This window comes from Ursus arctos, unplaced genomic scaffold, assembly GCF_023065955.2.
Source record: "Ursus arctos isolate Adak ecotype North America unplaced genomic scaffold, UrsArc2.0 scaffold_7, whole genome shotgun sequence".
NCBI lineage: Eukaryota > Metazoa > Chordata > Mammalia > Carnivora > Ursidae > Ursus > Ursus arctos.
Window position 1 is genome coordinate 38926299 of NW_026623089.1, and position 18468 is coordinate 38944766.

General features: G+C 51.9%; 1 protein-coding gene across 2 annotated transcripts in view; it reads left to right on the forward strand.

The window, feature by feature from the left end:
- DRGX (dorsal root ganglia homeobox) overlaps positions 1 to 18468 on the forward strand; it is a 31272-nt gene that overhangs the window by 10430 nt on the left and 2374 nt on the right. The window lies entirely within an intron of this gene.

Genomic DNA, 18468 nt, shown 5'->3' on the forward strand with positions numbered 1-18468 from the left:
GCTTCCTTCAGCTCCAGGGCCCGGGTGCTCCAGGGCCCACACAGACCCCCCACAGAGTAGCCTTGGAACATATTCACAGGACACAGTAGGCTGATAGGAAACTACAGAGGTGGAGTCCCAACTGGAAGGGGCTTCTGGAAGGAGATTACCAGTGGGACTGGGTATCGCTTAAGGAACTGGTGGGGGAGAGGAGCAATCCCGTGTCTGTCGGCCACATCCTCTCTGCTTTGCTGCGGCCAGCCAGGCTCCCGAGAGTAACCATCTCTTCTATAAATGTTCTTTGTTTGCCCCACTCCAGCCTCACGAGTTGGAGGTGATTCCCACGTCTCTGCTGCGGCAGCCTGTGGCCGGGCTCTCTGGCTAGCCAAGCTGGGGCCCTGGAGGAGGCCTGCAGTGGCTCGAGGAAGGCCGAGAGGGTCAGGTGGCTGAGCAGCGAGGGCACGGTGTCTGCAGCTGGTGGGCCCAGGGCAGTGGTGAGAGGGAGACAGACAGAGGCTTGTGTCTTCCGAGTTACGACCCAGGACAGAGGCAGGGGCTGGTGACAGGGGCTGGTGAAGGCAAATCTGTCACCCCTCTTCTCCCTTCATCGGGATGTGCTCCCCTCCAGCCCTTCCCTAGACTTTTCTGGCTGGACTCTGACCCTTGGCGCCTGTCCTATGTCTGCCTCATTAGAAGCAGACTTTCCTTTGATGCTGCCTTGGCCGAGGGGGCCGAGGGGTGGAGCTTGGGTGTGTAAGAGCCTGCAGTGGTGACAGGAAACAGTGTGCTCACCAAACTCCGTGTCCCTTTGTGTGTTGTAGTGGCACTTGCTGGGGCAGCCTGTGGGTCCCATGGGAAGGCCTTCCTGACTGCGGTCACGTGCTGGGGCAGGCGCCACGCTCAGATGTCAGGCAGTGAGCGAGGTGAATGTGTGTAGGCATTGTCTTCACTTGACCAAATACTCACTTTTCTTGAGGCACCTAGCCCTCTTGGTCACATGTCATTTTCATACTCTTGAGAAAGGCGCGGGGAAAAGTTCCATTGCTCCACGGCCAGGGGACGTATCTGAGGAGCCTGTTGAGGGGCTGGGCACAGGCGCGGCTGCAGTGGATTTGCCCACTTGGTGGCCAAGTGGGTACGCGGACACAGCATTGCCAGAACGATTGACATTTCTGGAGAAGTTGGACAGCTGGATTTTTATTTGAGATATTTCCTTCTTTTAAATGTGGTCTCCAAGTCTTTAGGCCAAACCCGCACGCAGTTGGTCAGAGCAGTCCGTGGCCTTCCATTGTGCTCTGAGATAACAGCTGGTATTGGTTGGGCGATCTTTGCCTTCTGAAAGTACCTGACCCCATGTGGTGGTACCTCTGTGGGAGCAAGATATTCTGAGCTGGAAGCCTCTGAGTCGGAACTGCCCGGCTCTAGTCCAGGTGGGCTCAGCTTTCCCAGAGGTGTGCTTGGGGCGCTCGGCCTCCGCCTCAGGACCTGGGTAACAGGTGTGTGCCCACGAGTCAGTTCTAGATGCCCTGGGGTTCAACACCTGATTGTTTTGTGCGACACTGGTAAGTAGTTTGGGGACAGAACAGCTTTTCGTCTCGTGCAACCTGCACCTTCTCTTCCCAGGCTTCCCCAGGCTCCAAAAATTAAGTGCATAGGCTCAAGAGAGGAGCAACCCCCATGCCAGGACTTCTGGGCAGTGACCTCGCCTCCCTTACCTTAGTGCACCCCCGCAGGTGACTGGGTAAGCAGTGCTGGCAGAGCTAGTGGCCTGAGCCTGGCCTCACCTAAGTGGGAGGAGCTTCATGCCTAGTGGTGCTCGAAGTCACCTGTCTGGGCTTCTAAGCCCATCCCTCTTGTCACAAATGAGAAACTGAAGCTCAGAGGAAGAGAAGTCACTTGCTCACGCATGGCTTAGTCAGCTAGGTCTCCTCTTTGGGGTCTGGGCTGCCCTCCACAGGGTCCTGCTGTGCCCTTTCCTCCAGATACCATGTATTCATTCATTCCTCCGGATGGGCACCTGTTGGTAGGGCCTTGGACCCCTACTCTTCTTTTCCCCAGCAAATGAGGACAGCTGTGAGTCCACTGGGTGTGAGCCCTGGGGAGGGGTCTAGATTCACCCAAGACTAGCAGAGACCAGGACCATTGTGAGGTGAACACCACAGTCCTTTCCAGCCCGGAGATCCCAACCCACTTCTCCAGGCCTGTGGCAGCTTGCAAATAACCCAGAAGAAAGAAATCGAACACAGTGTCACCTCCCCCAGACTCAAAGCAGCGCTCGTGCCTCCTTCCCTAGGCTCTGCGGTCCTAGGGGGATCGTACGGCCCTGGGCTGAAGACAGCAGGTATCCAGGGTAGGCCACTGAGGTCCTGGCCCAACCCTAGACAGCACCAGGGTGCCCCTCCCCCGAGACTCCAGACCTGCAGCTCCAGACCAGGGCCCGAGCATCTAAGCCAGAGCTGCCGTGTGCCGCCGCCGAGAGCGGGCCAGAGTGTGAAGACAAGGCAGGGCTCTCAGTGCTCCTGGGCAGGCTCAGTCCTCCCGGGAGGCATAGGGAGCACCTCAGCTACTGCTCCCAGAGCTAGCTGCCCGGAGAGCATTGTGTATGGTTACAAGGCCAAGGACTCTGAGCTGGGGGGCCCGGTCTTTTGGTTCCAGGCGTTGTTGTGACAGATGTGAAGTCGTTGCCTGGGAAATGTGAAGAGAGCCAGCAGGGGTGTTTGTGGGAAAGCTTGGGGTTTGCTGGGGTACAGTTTGCTTACGGTTCCTATAAGTAGCAGCCCTTGAGGGCTGTTTGTCCTTGAACGTAGTTTTATGGCTATTCCCCTGCCTGGAAATTTTTTGCCTTTGAGTGTGTTCTGAAAACAGGAGCACTCTTTGAAGACGGGCTGTCAGCTCCTTGAGCGGGCTACACTGGGGGAAGGGAAAGGGCACGCAGGGACCTTAGATGTAGGGGGAATGCGCTCCGGGGCCCCCCACAGTGTTGGGCTCCCAGAATACAGAGCCAAGCCCGGGCTCCAGCATGAATGGGGTGGACAGGCTGGGCCCTAGAAGCTCCGTGGCTGTGGCCAGTGGGTGTGGACTCTGCTTCTTTATCTTTGGATGATGGGGGAAAGTGGCACCTCGGTGGGGTGGGAGCAGGTCTCTCAGCCCCTATGCTGAGCTTGGGTATACAGACTGAGAAGTCAGAAGCAGAAGACTCTGGAATACGGTTTTCTCCAGAAATTAGAAGAAGTGATTTTCATTCCTTGGAGATACCTGTTGAAAGTGGGGGTCTGGGGTTTGGCAGCAGCTAGAGAGCTGGGGAAACCAAGATCAGACTGAAAATTACCCCAGTATTTGGACAATCCACACAGCTCGGAATTGCCAAAGCAGTGAAGCTTGACTTGGTGCTTCTGCCTCAGGCCAGGGAGCGAGTGCAGACCGTCTAGAGCTTTGACCTCTGCCACACTACATCATCCTGTGGTGGGGGATGGGCTCTGCTGCCAGCCAGGTCCTGGGGCCAGGTCCGGGTAGCTGAGACATAGCTCCAGGGAGGGGGTCCTGGGGATGCCCATTCAGCAGGCTCAGTGTTGGGAGTGTGTGAGGCGCCGTGCATGTGGAGGGCTGTGTCTGGATAGGTCAGCAGGGCTACTCGGGCAGTAGGGAGCTGGGGAAGAGTGGGAGGTGGGGTGGCACCCTTGAAGGGCTGGAGGTCACGGCCCCTCTGGGGTGGCGGGTCAAGCAGAGTGTCCATATGTGGAGATGAGGCCGACTAGCCTCCAGGTTGCCGGGCAGGCTCCCGAATGGGCATTGGGCTGTGCCCATCAGGGAATGGGGCAGCTGGCTACCTCCGGCCTGGAAACTGCCCGCTGGGGACAGAGAGACGTAATTGAAAACCAGGCACTTGTGAGGGTTTCCTCCTTTAATTATCCTTTAATTATCAAGCAGCCGACCAGCCCAGTGGCCTCAAGCAAGGGCTCTGGGGTGGCCTGCCTGGTGTGAATCCTCGTTCTTCCATTCCCTAGCTGTGGACGTCGTGCGTACAGCCCTGGGGGTCTCTGTCTTTGCTCCTCATCTCTAAGACGGGGGTCTTGATCATAGTAAGCCTGAGGTCCTCGAACTGAATGAGAAGCGCAGGAGCTAGAACACCTGCGGCTCTTGGAACAGTGTGTGGCACCTGAGAGGTACTCCGTAAATACCGGCGTTATTAACCGGATCCCTCCGTTCTCGGCTCCAAGTCTCCGGGTCCCACTCACCTTTAAAGGAGCCAGAGACACGTCTGTGTCTTCCAAACATCTCCCATTTCTCTGACCTTTATTGTAGCTGTGACTTACCTTTCGCTTGCACCTTTTATCGTTCCAAATTTGGCCACGATGGGGGGTTCCTTCCTGTCCCTGGTAGGATTTCCTGGGCAGGACACCCATTCCTTCCCTGGGGCTTCACGGGGCAGTGATGCGTTCTGTACTTCGGGATGTTCAGAGAGGACCCATGGTGGCCAGGTTGCATGCAGCTAGTGTGTTTCCTTACCGAGTATTCCATGGACACTCTCGAATAAAAAGGCAGCAGGACCCTACCCCATGCAGGGAGGGTTTGCGTAACAGTAATGGGTGTCCAGAGAAAAAGCCTTTGCAACACAAAGAATTTTCCTGTGCTGTCTTAATGGCCAGGCTTGTGTTCACAATTCATTAATGCAGAGGAGGTTATTAATGGCTGAGGGAGGCGCTTGGGTTTGTTCCGGGGAAGTGCTGGCCACAGGAGGAGCGTGATGGGGGCAGGAGAGCCACAGTCAGCGGAGGCCCCTCTCCCTTGTGCACTTAGCCCGGCTGCCTCTAACCTGTGACTGGGAGAGCTGGGTGTGAGGTGGAAACGAATTACAGCTGCCAGGGGAGAGCTTTCATAACTCAGTCTGTGCTCACGCTGGGGGATCTCGGTCACTCTCCTGCGCTGGGTGGGGACATCGGGCCAACTTTCCCAAAGTGGAGGGTGCAGGAGGGAGGGTAGGGCAAGGTGGGCCATAGGGGTGCCCAGTCCTTAGAGTCAGGCCTGGGCGGGGGCAACAGCAGCAGAGCAAAGGAATGAGGTCTGACTTCTTCTTACCCTCCCCTCCCCTCCTGGGGAGCTGAGGTGGCCCCAGCCATCCCACACCAGAGGGGCTGGAGGCAGACAAGCCTGCTCCCACCTCCCCGGCAGAGCTGCCGGGATCGGGCCTCGCAGGTTGTGAGGACTCAGGAGGTGTTATGTGCCAGTCTCTTGCTCCATGTTGGCATGCCGTAGGCGCTCAATAGCTGCTAGCAATTGGAATTGCAGTCCCGGTCCTGCACTCTGTGTGTGTGTGTGTGTGTGTGTGTGTGAGGACCAGCAGGAGGAGAGGGGCAGGGAGTCCAGTGCTGGGGCAGGGTCTGGCCACATCCTTCCAGAGAGCAAGGCCCTTCGTTAATCAAGAATGTGCCCTCCCTTCTTCGCACTGGCCTTGGCCTTGGGCTCAGGCCAAGATAAAGTGTCCAGACTCTGGGACTGAGAAGGCTTTATTGCCCAATAAACATCTGCCCACCAAGGCTAAACTCCGAGCTGGAGGTAGCCTCTTCCTTCTGCAACATCTTCCCTCTGTTCCTCTTTAATCACTTTTTCCTTTGTGTTGCTTGAAAAAAAAACACCATTAAAAATCATTGAAAATTATTTTATTTTATTTTATTTATTTTTTTAAAAAATATTTTATTTATTCATTTGACAGAGACAGCCAGCGAGAGAGGGAACACAAGCAGGGGGAATGGGAGAGGAAGAAGCAGGCTCCCAGCGGAGGAGCCTGATGTGGGACTCGATCCCAGAATGCTGGGATCACGCCCTGAGCTGAAGGCAGACATTTAACGACTGAGCCACCCAGGCGCCCCTGAAAATTATTTTATTATGAAATATAATATTCGTTAGAAAAATTCATAAAACATGCAGCTAGAGTTTAGTGACCCATTGTAAGCACCTATGTGATCACCCTCCGGGACTTCGCCTGCACCCCAGCAGCTCCCCAGTCCCGGGCCCCTTTGTCCTCCCCCTAAACTGGAGCACTATGCCGACTTTTGCCAACCACTAAGGAGGCATTCTGAAACACTGTTATGCAGGCTGGACTTTTTTGAACTTTACGTATAAATGCAGTCATACAGAACAGAGTCTTCGCGTCTGCGGCTTTGGCTCAGCGCTCTGTCTGGGATATCTGTTCATGTAATTAGGTTCCGTGGTGGATTCTGTAGGACGTGTGTAAGATCAGGCCATCTGCAGAGAAAGACAGCTGCTCTCTTCCTTTCAAATCCTTATGCTTTTTCTCTCTTCTTGTCTGTGCCAGCCAGGGCCGCTAGCACAGCACTGGGTAGAAGTAGTGACAACGGGCCTCCTTTCCTCATTCTGGTTCTTTTATAACAGCTTTCTTGAGATGTCATTCACACGCCGTACCGTGCATCCACAGACGTATACGGCTCAGTGAATTTCAGTGTACTCAGTGACTGGTGCAGCCGTCACCGAACGTTTTCATCACCTGTACCTACGCTCAGTCACTTCCCGCTGCTCCCCACGCTCCCAGCCTCAGGGCACCACGGATCTTGTGGTCTCTAGTGGTCGTGAACGCGTTTGCTGTTTGCAACCGTGGACTTTGTATAGGAATGGGATCATACGATATGTGGGCTTCGAGACCGACCCTGGCCTATTCTTTTTTTTTTTTTTTAAGATTTTATTTATTTATTTGACAGAGAGAGAGACAGCCAGCGAGAGAGGGAACACAAGCAGGGGGAGTGGGAGAGGAAGAAGTAGGCTCATAGCAGAGGAGCCTGATGTGGGGCTCGATCCCATAACGTCAGGATCACACCCTGAGGCAAAGGCAGACGCTTAACCGCTGTGCCACCCAGGCGCCCCAACCCTGGCCTATTCTTGATCTCAGGGTTTCACTGTCAAGTTTGTTGTTTTTCCGTTTTGTGTTGTTTTAGGTAGCCTTTATCAAGTAAAGAGAGTGTCTTCTTGCCTTGGTTTTCTAAGAGTTTTATTTTAATTATTATTTAAAAAATCATAAATGTGAATGAATGTTGAATTTCATTGAATAGTTTTTCTGCTGCTTGTTGAGGGGATCACGTGATTTTTCTTTCTCAGTGTATTAATACAGTAAGTTACGTTGATTGATTTTTTAATGTTAATCCAACTGTGCGTTCCTGGAATAAACCCAAATTAGATGCGATGTGTCATCCTTCTTGTACAGAGCTGGATTCGGTTTACTAGTTCTTTGTTCAGGGGTTTTGTATCTATGATCACGGGGAGATTGGCTTGGGATTTTCTTAGAATTCCCATTCCAGGTGTTAGTATTGTTTCACTTTTCCCCAAAACCGAGTATAATAAAAGCAGCAGTAGAACTGCCCAGCTAATTTATTATCTCTCCTGATTCCGAGGCCTGGCTGGGCTCAGCCAGGCAGTTCTGTTGCTGCTTTGGTCTGGGCTCTGTCACGAGGTTGCAGTCACGTGGCCGCTGGGGCCGGTACCTGCAACATGGTAGCGCTTCCGTGTCTGGGGCTTTGGCGGCGACGCTGGGAGGCGGGGAGCTCTCTTTGTCTCTCTTCCCGTGGTGAGCTTGGGGTGGGGTTGAATGTCGGTTGATTCCCAAGAGTGGAAAAGCAGAAGATGCCAGACTTTCTTAAGGCTTATGGCCACAGCAGGCACAGTGCTGTTTCTGATGCCTTCTGTCGATTTAAGCTGGTCACAGGGCCAACCCGGACTTGCATGGAGGGGGCTGCACACAGGTGTGAAAGCTAGGAGGCTGGCTCACTGAAGGTCCTCTTTGGAGACTGACACAGGTATTGAGGTTACTCTGGCACCGTGATTTGAATTGGGGTTTGTTTTTGAACCTATCTTGCTTCCCAATCCCGACTACAAGCACTTTAAGGGTGCTGGCCATCTGACTCAGGTCCTTCCAAGCCACTCACCTCAGCCCCAAATACTGAGTCTGGTGCAGAGTAAATGGTAATGAGGTTTGGGTAAGGGAGGAAAAAGCAGGTGATGCTGCTGTGGGTGTGGGAGACTGGCCTCACTAGCCTGCAGGGCTGGCCCCCCTTTGGACCCCAGAAACAACTGGGCCCTCCTGTTGTTCACTCAGCACCCACTACGTGCCCAGCTTTGTCAGACTCTAAACCAGAGGCCAAACCTCTGGTGATGAATTAGACACATCCCGACCTTAAGGGATTCACAGGCCAAGGGTGGGCTTGGAGAGACAGTCAACAAAGAATTCTATCTCATGTGACACCGTCATGTGCTCTCGTAGAGGCCAACAAGGGCAGGCAAGGTGTGGGGGAAGCCCTGAGGAGGGAGGGCATTTTTCCCTGCAGGAATAAGGAAGCTTTTTCAGAGGTGATGTTTCAGTTGGGCTTGAAGGAAGCATAGGACTTGTCTGGAGGGTGAGGGGACCCCAGGCAAGAAAACAGCATGAGCAAAGGCACTGAGACAGTGAGGCCTAGTGTGTTGAGGAAAGGGCAAAGCATGAGGTTGGTTGGGGCCATATTCCCAGGAGAGGATGGCATGGCCTCAAGTTGAGCCCAAGGGGCAGAAGGTAGTCACTTCTTATGGGAAAAGTGGTTGGGTCAACCCTAGCCTTCTCCATGGCTTGTTGATGTCAGGAAGACAGGGGTAGAGAATCCCAGTGCTTAAGATTTGTAAGATTTGTAAGATTTCATTTCATGTGAAATGAAAAAGAACTCATTTTCTTGATGAGTATGTTACCATTCCAGGATCTGGTGGGGAAACTGAGGCCCAGAGAGGGGATAGGACTTCCCAAGGTCACGTAGTACATCTGTCAGGAGTCGGACAAGCCAGGGACCCAGGTGTTCCATCGTCCAGCTCTCCACACCCTGTATTGATTCTGTTCCTTTTACAGGCACCTGCTGTCATTCTCTGGCTTTAAAAACTGCAACTCACTTTCCAGAAGCCATTTCCTATGGGTGCTGATGGGTTTGCCCTTCCTGCTAATCAATGGGGCCCTGGAGTGTGGGGAGCTGAGCAGAAGTTTCTGGCTTGTGCCCAGAGGCAGTGGGAGAAGCAGCCTGCCCATCGAAGGAGGGAGGGCAGTGCTAACTGGCATCGGACTGCCCAGAACGCATGTCCCTGCTGCTCCCTGGGTTGTGCCAGGACCCTTGGATCTGGGTGTTGTCATTTTCTGTTTGCCCCTCCAAAGACATCCAAGCAGAAAGGGGACCCAGGCGCTGGCCCTGAGACTGTCACAGCACGAGGAATGTTTGGCCGAGCTGCCTCCCATCAAGGAGCATTTGCTGAGCAAATGAACAGATGCCAAGACAGAGGGTGTAGGAGCGGTGGGTGGCGTTGACGGGGTGGGACTTGGCGTCAAATCTAGCAGAATAACCTGCCGAATTAACCTGGGGATTTTGACATGAATCAGATTGAGCAACTTTGCCATGAGCACTGTTTCTCTCCACGAGGTACCGGGGAAGTTTAGAACCTGGGAGATGGTAACCCTGAGGACCTTATAAAGTATGCCAGCTCAGTCAGGAAGCAGAGACTCCCCCTCCCTTTCTTCCTTCCCCAAATAGTCAGTGTTTGTTTTTTTACCGAAACGGGACATTTCAGGTCTGGCATCAGGAGTATAGGGGTGAGAGTGGGTGAAGGGCGCTTACGGCAAGTTTGGGACGTGAGCTGGGTACAAAATAAACACAACTCATGGTCAAAGGCAATATACACTGTAAAATGGAGGTGGGAGGAAGCACGTCAGGGGTTCTGAGGTAGGAGACATTTGGGTTCATGAATTTGACCTTGTGCACTTAATTATTGGTGATCGCACATAACCACGGCATCTAGAAATCTGTGCTTCAGTGCGGTAGGCATCTACCAACCCCACTCACATAGTCTTGTGAACGACGAGGGGCTGGTATTACAAATCACAAAATATATTATCTATCTATCTATCTATCTATCTATCTATCATCTATCTATCTATCTATTATCTATCTATTATCTATCTATCTATCTATCATTATCTATCTATCTATTATCTATCTATTATCTATCTATCTATCTATCTATCTATCTATCTATCTATCTATCATCTATCTATCTATCATCTATCTATCTATCTATCTATCTATCTATCTATCTATCATCTATCTATCTATCTATCCATCCATCAAAAGACATGAACTATGGTATTTGTGTTAAAGGTTTCATAAACCCACACACTCATTTCCTTGTTCGATTCTGTTACCCGTAACCTGAACGTTCAACAAGAAATCAGTGTGCAAGAGGTGAACTTGTAACCAAAATTGTAGTTCATGTGCCTTTATGATGAAAATGTGCTATTGGCAGAGACGAGACAGAACTAACTTAATTTTTCCTGTCAGTCTCTATAGTAGGTCAATTAAACTGCCAAGGAGATCAAATATTTCAGGCTGTATTTATTACATTAAGTATTTATGTTCAGGCCAAGCCTTTAAAGCATGATGTCATATAGGAATGGAGGCCGATTAGATCAATTCACCAGAATTTGCTGTAACTTAATGGAAATCTAATTGCGTGTTTTAATTTAGCGTCCAGGAGGTAGTATGTTCTCCAAACAAAACCATTTTCAGGCTGCATTTAAGGGCCAGATGGCTCCAGTGGAGACGGTGGTGATGGCACATTTTGGTAGGGCCAGAGGGAAGAGGTTGTGGTCCTTTAGGGGGTTCGTCTGCTGGCGGGTTGTTCATACCCCACGCAAAGGGACTTGCTAACCTTGAACCCCACAGAACGGGAGATGGACCGAGTGTTCCTGATGAGTTTTCCATGGGCTTCGTCCACACCAGGCTCACTGGTCAGGGTAGACCGAGGCCGTTAGCAGGTAAGGAGCTGCAGCTGGGTGCTGAGGACGCGGCCCTTATGCCTTGGCAGTTTCAGTGGGACTCCGTCCTAAAGGAGAGCATCTATTCTCCTCATCTGAAAGGGAGAAGGCTGGGAATCACAAGGCACAGAAAGGACACCATTTTCATGACATTAATACCTGGTCAGGATAGAAAGAGTGGGAAACACAATAAAACACAAAGAAAAATATAAAAATCACTCAAACCTTAGTACCCGGAATAAACCACTGTGACTATTTGGTTTTGGTATATTTGTTTTCTTCCCATCTATAAATACATATCTCTAATGAATTAATGTATTTTATGACTTATTTAGAAATGAAAGATTTTAAACCCAGAAGTTGAAGTTTATCCATATTTTCTACTTGTATATTTTTATGTGTATTGTAGCTACGATCCCACTGGATATGGCGTCTAACCATATGTACATATGCACATGTGCATGTATTAGGTATACACGCAACGCATACAGACATGTACCAAAATGGAATCCCATTGCCTTCATTGTTTCTTAACCTACTTTTTACACTTAATATTTCATTATTTTATGTCATCATGATTAATATTTTCATGGCACTAAGTAGCCTTCCATAATATAATTTTGTCATAGCCCTAGTGTGTTCTCTGTGGGTGACTATAACTTATTCAGTCCGTCCCCGATTATTGGGCCAGGAGGTTAGTCACAGTTACAGTCACCATAGGCCACACTGGCTTGACTTACTTTGTAGCTAATTTAATTTTTAGTCCATTCATGATTTATACCTTTTTGATAGATTAAAAAAAAAAAAAGGGAAAAACCCCCTAGAGCCCCAACTCTGGAGATCAAGTAATTAAAAAATGACACTTTTTAAGTTTGTCTTACTCCTCAACATTCTGTTGGCGGAATACGTTATTTTAGTTTTTGGTCTGATGGGAAAGGCTCCACTGAGGAAGCAGGACAGCCGTGGACACAGAGTGGCCGTCGGTCGGGCATCTCACGGGGGCGGGAACAGAGCTGGGGGATGCTCCCCGCACACTCTCCGGCAGTGGCAGAGCTCACGGCTCATCCGGGGTGTCCCAGGGGGCTGCTCACAAGGCCAGCTCTTCAGTGGGGGGCTGAAATGAATCGGTAATTGGAATAAGTTGTGAATTGTGACTTAGAATTATCCTTCAATTTGTATGGGGCTATGGAAATAGTAATTGCTTGAGGCCTTAGTACTGGGTGTGCTATGGAATGTCTCCCAAAGGTGGGTGAATCACCTCCCCTCTGGGATGAGGAACCGGAAGTGTGCAAAGATGGTGAGAAACCCCATGACTGGTGAACAGCGGGGCCGGGGGCCAAACTTCAAATCCCACTTTCTTCTGCCTCAGAGGCAGGTTGCATCTGTTTTCAGGCCCCAGGGATGGCCGGCTATTGTTCTCATTTTATGGAATCTTGATAATGGATGACTTAATTTTGGGGTAGACATTTTCCTGAGGGTCAACCTCCCTGACATAATAAAGGGGGGTGTGTGGCCCCTCTTGTGGCTGGCTCAGTGTCTTGCCATCACTAACAGTCACAGGCTGGGGGCAGTTGTCAAGACACTTTCGGGAGTCCTCTCTCTGTGACGGTTGCTGCTGGGGGTCAGAGCAGTGGGGCCATGCTGAGGTGGACTCCTTTGTTTGCTTGGCCTGGTACCGGATGGCTCCAGGTTACTGTGCATTTTGAGTCTTTTGCCTGCCCTAAGTTTTTGTGTCTTTTCTCAATATTTCCCATCAGTGCATCTGCCATTAGCAGGCACGTTTCTCTCTAGTTTGTCTTTTTTTTTTTTTTTTAAAGATTGACAGAGATAGAGACAGCCGGTGAGAGAGGGAACACAAGCAGGGGGAGTGGGAGAAGAAGAAGCAGGCTCATAGCGGAAGAGCCTGATGTGGGGCTCGATCCCAGAACGCCGGGATCACGCCCTGAGCCGAACGCAGACGCTTAACCGCTGTGCCACCCAGGCGCCCCCTCTCTAGTTTGTCTTAGTCTTTTAAACCAAACCATTTATGTTAGAAGTGCACTTGAAAGAATCGTTAAGTACTCTGGTGAGGGCCTTGAGGATGGCTTTTCAGGGGCCAAGTGCAGGCGCTTTGGGGTCTGGGTTTTTACTCGGTAACTACTGGTTCATCTGCCGTGCTGAGCACCCCAGAGGACGAATCTCCATTTTGTTTCTTCTGGTTTTTAGTCAGGGTCCAGGCCACTGAAGCTGTTTGGGCAGGAGGCACCTGGTGAAACCTGGTGATGCTATTGGTACTGAGGAATCATGAAGAAATCAGGAGTGAGTTTTATGAGAATCCTGTTCGTGGAAATCATTTTTTTCTTTGTTAAAAAAGGGTGATAGGAGGTAAGGGAGATGCTGGTGGTTGGACAATTTAAGTTCTATCACCATCAGTTGAAATTCTGAAAATGAAGGAAAATGAAATGAAGAACTCAACTTTATAATTCACATCCCATTCTAAAACCACTCCTTTTTTGTTGGAAGGGATTTAAAGCCTTTTCTCGTCCAACAGCCCATATTGTGCGTGAAGATTCTCTAACGTCCTGTCAAGGGGGCTTCAGGGTATGACGACCAGGAACCGAGCAAGCCCTCTGCATATGCATAGTATGTGATGGTAAAGAAAGAAAAACTCCCCTTTTTTCCATACTTCTGCCCATTGCTTCTATTTCACCCCCCTGCACAGAGAGATAGTTGGAGACAGTTACCTTGTGTCCATTGTGCCCTGAGGTCAGCTCAGCTAAGTAGCCCCAGGTCTTCCATTTTTCACTTCTCTCTCCTCTCTTCCCTCCCCCCTTCCTCCCCTCTCCCCTCCCCCTAGTCTGATGATCTGACCATGACAGAGGGGAGAAAGAATTTATCCTCCTTTTCCCCACAGGTTCTGCCTCTGTTAAGGCAACCCATAACCATATGTTGTCTCAGTGAGCTTACTGAGAAGTCATATCGACCACATGCTCCACTGAGCCGCAGAGGGTACATCCCCCTCTGTACCGTTGGATCCTTGGGCACAGATCATAGACTTTACACCTTTCCCTGATAAATGTTGGCGCATTAGGTTTGTCTCCTTGTTTGATTTCGATCTTGTTTGTCGTACAGTTGCCTGTCTTGCCCATATCTGCATTCTGGACCAGCATATCTTCCATGTTCCCATCCAAGTAAGGGTAGGGCAAAGACAGTGATTTCCAATGGTTGGCATTCCTCGATGTGGCTGTTTGGACTTGGGGTGTAGATGAGGAAAGAGGATGACATCTGCCAGGGACTGTATGCCAAAGAATCTTGTTGGCCTGAGTGCATGTCTCCTAATCTGCTGTCCTGCTGTGGAAATGCCCACCCAACAGGCATGGCGCTGAGTCTGGGGCAGAGGCCCGGCTCAAGGGAGGTATACAAACCATGCATTGCTTCCTTAGCCAAAGACACAACTGGAGGGGTGGGTTGAGGCCCTTAGCCCATGGATGTGAGGTGGTATGTGGCTGGGGTGGGACCACTTGGCCTGAAGGACTTTGGAGGTTCTCATCCCCTGGAGGAGCCGTAAATGAGTCTCGACAGCCATGGGCAATCCTCGTGATCCTGATGACCTTGACCCAAACTCTCTTTTGGCTCTTACAGTTTTAATTAAAAAATTTATTTTGCTTTATCTTATTTTTAATTGTGATAAAATATGTAGGAGATAAAATTGATCATCTTAACTCTAAGCATACAGTCCAAAAGTATTCAATACGTTCCTTTTGTTGGACAACCACCACCACCATCCATCTCCAGAACTTTTTCATCTTCCAAAATGGAAACTTTGCCCGCTGAACGAGAACTTCCTATTTTCCCCTCTCCCCAGCCCCTGACAACCACCATTCTGTTTTCTGTCTCTGTGAGTATGCCTGCTCTCGGCATCTCATGTAAACGGAATCAGGCAGGATTTGTTTTCTTGTGACTGGCTCACTCACTTAGCATAACGTCCTTGAGGTTCACCCCTGTTGTAGATGTTTCGGAGCTTCCTTCCTTTTGAAGACTCAGCATTTCTCCTTTGTACGCATAGCCCTGACACAGAGTGTCCCAGGGTCGGGGGTTCCCGGTCCTCAGTTTCCCCACCCATCTGGTGTCGGAGGTGAACGAGATCATGTGCACAGACTCTGCTCCCTCCCGCAGCCTTGGTTCTGCGAGTTAATGTATTTCTCTTACGGCCGAATCTGGGTTTGAGGACTAGGAGTGTAGCTGTTGGTGGCTTTCTTGGAAGCCCGCCTGCTGCAGGTGTGACCTTGCAGGCTGTGGATCCCAGGGAAAGAGGCTCTGTTTTGTCCAAGCGGCTCTTCTTCATCCTGCAGGTGGTATATTCATCACTGAGTCACAGACCGTTTAACTCCCTGCTTGATGCTTACATTAGAGCAAAGCCTCGCTGGAGGCGAGAATCAGCCTGACCATCTTGGGCTGGTCTGACACGGGCAGGCTGCCTACGGTGGGTCCTGACGACTGTGGCCCCTCCCAGGTCGCTGAGAGTCCCCAGCTCCAGGCAAGCGCCCCTTAGACTTTCTGTACCTGCCCGGCTCAGGTTCCCCAGCCTCTCACAGCCCCTCTCAGATGTGCCTCTTCTTAACATTCATTTAAAATTAAAAGTTGTGTTTCTGATTTTTAAAGAAATTCACATTTGTTGTAGAAAAATGAGAAAAATTCCGAACAGACACAGAGAGGAAAGTGTCCAGTGTTCCCCCTGCTGAGAGGGTTCAGCGTCCTCATGTGTGGTCTCCTCGCGTACGGTCTCCCCTTGGGAGGGAGACCTGGAGGGGGCCCCAGTCCTCGGGTGGCTGCCAGGGCTCATGGTACAGGCACCGTCCCAGCAAAGGCTGCAAACCCCGCTGAGGTTTGGCTATGTTGAGTGAGGCCTGATGGGAAAAGTGGACTCGGGGTTTGACCCAATGTAACTTTCTGTTTGTTTCCTGCTGCCTTAAATGGCGCTAGGCTAGAACCCACCGGGGGTGTGGGGCTGTGAAATGGGCTCTCAGAACATATCTTTGTAAAGTTGGCTTTTGTGATTTGTCCCACACTCGTCCTAGTGTCTGTTACCTGCTGTATTGACCCTCCATCAGAATTGAGGTAGGAGACCACAGCTGCGTTTTAACCTCCTGTTATCGTCCCGGAGAACGGAAACACCGCCAGAAGGTTCTGGTCCCACCTATCAGCAAACTGTACAAACTTGGGCCAGTTACTCCTGGAGCTTTGGTTTCCTTACCTGGAGAGTGGGGATGAGTAAAGCACATCCCTCAGGGTGGCCGGGATGGGGACAGGGCCACCGTGGGTGCTGGTACAGGTGAGCTTCCTTCTGTCTCTGAGCAGGCTTGGAAAGGAAGAGAGAGATGCCCCATGTGCTTGAGGGGAGAGGAAGGTCCCTGGCCCTGGCGTGGGGAAGCCTGTCCCCGGGAAAGGAGGGGGCAACATCTCAGCTGCCACTGAGGCTGTCTTGTGAGGGCTGATCCTACAAGCGGGTCCTGGGCTGGAGGTCCTCCCTGCCTTCCTTTCTTCCATAGGTATTTTCCAAGGGCTTGGCCTGTTTCAGGCACTGTGCCGGATGTTGGGGACAGAGTGCTGAGTGAGACAGGAAGATACTTAAACTGTTGGGAGTCTGCAGTCTCTTGGGGGGTGGGGAAACAGACAACAAACAAGTCAACAAACCGTCAACGGTCCCCCCTACCATTTGTGGCCAATGCTGTGACATTTGAGCAGTGTGGAGTGTAACCAGGGAGCCTACTTTGGATGGGGAGGTCCCGAAGGGCCCCTGAGGAGATGATGGTCTAATGGAGCCCTAAAAAGAGAGAGAGGTGTGAGGAGACCATTCCAAGGCAGAGGGAAGGGCTCTTCACTCACAGACCGAGCCCGGGGAAGTGTCCAAGCTGGGGAGGCGTGCGCCCTCTTTTCAGACAGAGGGACACAATGGTTGAGGCGCAGGCCCCCTGCCTGGTGAGGCCCAGCTTGGCTACTTTTACTATTCACCCTCGGTCTCCTCATCTGTAAAAGGGGATAATAACAGTGGGTAGTACAGCTCTGTGTCGGCTCTGCTCTGATGCTCTGTGAGCCTGTGAGAGAAGTCCTGGCCGGCACATGGGAAGGAGGAGAGCACAGTGCCAGCCTGATCACGCAAGGGCTTGGAGGCTGCTGGGAGGACTTCGGATTCATTTGACACAGGGATTTTGGTCCCCTGGTACACCTGATCTCTGGTGCCGCTTCTTCCAAAGCTGGTGAGCACTTTCAGAAAGAGGTGAGGGACTGGCTTATTATGGCCCTCTCCCTTGTCAGATGGTTGCCCATCCACGTGGGGCCAGTGGCCATGGTGGACCCAGGTCTCAGGCCTCAGGGATAGGCACTAACACCCAACTGTCCTTGGCAGGGCCATGCTGGTCCATCTCCTGCTCCCCCGGCGCGATCTGGCTTCGGAGCTGGCCCAGGATGACTGGGGGGGCGGCGTGGAGCTGCGGGGATGTGCCTCTCCCGCAGGGATCCCACAAGCGGGCCCACCACTTGTCCTGTCTTGGGAGCTCAGAAAATCTCTCAAAGTACGTCATGCCGCCAGCCGAGTCTACCCACTGTGTCTGGGTGCAGTCTGTGTGACTCCTGCCCCCCATACCTGTCTGGCGTAGGCAGTTGGAGTGCACCGGTGTCCCTCAAGGACGGGGGTGGTGCCAGCGCTGCTGAGCGTGCTCACTTCTCCCGTCAGAACTCAGATGGGCAGCGGGACCACGAGATTCCATGGCCAGACTCTCCCTATCTTCCTCCTCCACACACACGCACGCACACACACACACACACACACACGCACACACGTGTGCACACACACACAGAGACAGCATGCTCTTTTGCCGCCATCTTAGGAATGGCACCTCCATTCATCTGGGTGCCCAGGCCCAACCGTAAGCATCACGTGTGGACCCTTCCTTTCCATCACCTTCCTTGTGGTCCACGAGCAGTCTGCGCAGGCTGTAACCTTCCCCACAACCTGGAATCTGGCCACCCCTCACCACCTTCCTTCCAGCCACGTTGAGCCAAGCCACGCCCCCCAGGACTGCTTTACCCCGTCAGCCTTCCCACCCTGTCCCCGATGCAGAGAAGCTCGCGACGCTCTCTACTCTGACCCGCTGAGGCTTTCTGGCACTGACTCCTGCTCAGCCTGCAGGGCAGTTTGGCCCCGATGACCTTGACCCGTCTGCTTCTGCCCTTGCCTGCAGTCTCTGACTTCGGTCAGTCTGAACACCCTGCTGCTCCCCGAACAGGCAACCTCTGTTCCTCTGTCCGTGCCTTTGCACTGCTCTTCTCCTGGCTGCGTGCTCTTTCCGGGACATTCACGTGGCGGTCGCTCTGCCTGGCTGCCCTCAGGTGTCTGCCGAGCCTTGTGCTCCATTCGTGTTTCCCAGAGCGCAGGTCCCCACCCGCCTTTGTGTCAGGGACTCAGCTCTCCGGAGTGCCTCTCCGCTGGGACGGCGCTCAGGGGTCAGGTCTTGCCTCATTCCTGCTGACGGCCACTAGGGTCTAGAACAGTGCTGGGTGCTCATGCGATCGTCGTTGAATAAATGCAGCATTGAGGATGACCCGTGAAGGGGGAGTATCCTCAAACTGAGCCTGGCAGAGGGGTGAGTTCCCTGCATTCCCGGACTGGTTTATACGCTGCCGGC